This window comes from Zeugodacus cucurbitae, chromosome 2, assembly GCF_028554725.1.
Source record: "Zeugodacus cucurbitae isolate PBARC_wt_2022May chromosome 2, idZeuCucr1.2, whole genome shotgun sequence".
NCBI classification, from domain to species: Eukaryota; Metazoa; Arthropoda; class Insecta; order Diptera; family Tephritidae; genus Zeugodacus; species Zeugodacus cucurbitae.
Genome location: NC_071667.1, coordinates 87,203,294 through 87,205,000, shown reverse-complemented (window position 1 = coordinate 87,205,000; position 1,707 = coordinate 87,203,294).

The window sequence follows — 1,707 nt, the reverse complement described above, 5'->3', positions numbered from 1 at the left end:
TACAGGGATGAAACATCTAATTCAAGTTCACGGAGACGACATCGGGACCGTGCAAAGGTGGTCGATGAGCGGGAAACCGTACGCAACAATCGCCGTTCACCATCTAAGGTAAAAACTTTTCATTTTACATGCAGGGAAATAACAAACAAAAAACAGAAACTGTATATCGAAAGAAATGCAAAACTAATTACTAATTTAATTAATTAAACACATTTTACTACCGATTCTTTACTTTGGACAGAGCAATAAAAAACGTAAATTTCCCAATTGAAATGCAATTCCGCTACAAGGTTAATTGACACATTCTTCAAATGTACTCATATGTAGCAACTTTAAAAACAAGAAAGAATATTTATAGAGTTTTTCATAAAGAAAAGTAGTAAAATCTCCCAAAATCGCCATTCTTTTCTCCATTATGACTTAACATTTTCTTTAATTTTAAGAACGTCCATTAAAATATTTTATTATTATTTATTTGTATGAAGTCTCCGCTATTTGTATATGTATGTCGACTTATTTCGAAATATTTATAAATTATGTCATGGTTAGGTATTGATAAGGTATCCGCCTATGTTTATGCAATCCGAAAGAATTATTATGCTTTATTATAAGAAAAATATATGTATTTCACCATAGCCCAATAAGTCAAAATCCTGTATTGAAGTAAGATCATAATGCGTTTATTTTTGCCAGGACGGCATGACTATGAAGTTCGTTACTTCTCGTTTTTTTGTTTGCATTTTCTACTTAACTTTTTTTTATTTTGAGCGCCTTCACGACCGATTGTCTCACACCTTTCATCTGCAGTGCGATTGCTCATATATAGTATGTATGTATGTATATGCATACTCGTATGTAATCGGCATACGGAAGCAAATGAGTAATTGATTGAAGCAACAAGACCAATAGCAATCGATGCAGTATAAATAAATATCAATTACTTGCCAAATCCATTTTGTCACTAAGTCTCGCACTTGACTACATAACGCGCTTTATTCTGAATTCTTCACCATTCTGCTCCTGGCAGTGTAGTTTTTATGATTCGAGATTTTGTGCGGGTCCGATGTTTGGTGTGCCACCCAGTATAAATCCTAGGCACAGATTGAGTATGTTGTTGTTCAAGCGGCATCTGGAGAAGTCTCAACTGGTGGCGCAAAATTTCGTCAAGGCCAATAATTGTGTTCCCTGTTATGTGAAAATGCGTGAGATGCCAGCACCCAGGAAGATCGAGCGCGTGCACGATCTGGTGGCGCAGTGCGCAATGCCTTTCACTATATACACCTGCGACTGGATTGCGGATGAGTATATCGCGGATTACGACAGCGATTATCTCGTAAGCTTTCTCTGTATGATGTACGTATGTATGTGCTGTGCGATTGATGTGAGGAATAACAGTTAGACAACTTGATTGCAACGGCAGCATGTGCTTGAATCATTTTCATGAAATTAAAAAAATAAAATAAAAACTAAGAAAAATATTGTTGGTCCATTGAAGTGTTACGGTGATGGATTTATTGGTTTTATCATCAGCAAATATTCTTCTCTGACTAATTAATTTATCATTCATTAGACTTTTTTAAGCCTTGCACCTACAGAATTGTACATACATACACATCTTTCATGTTGAAAACACTCATCTCAATTCGATTAGTTGAGTTTTCAGTATTTTATTGAAATGAAGATTCTCTTCTGAGCGTGTTGGACGTG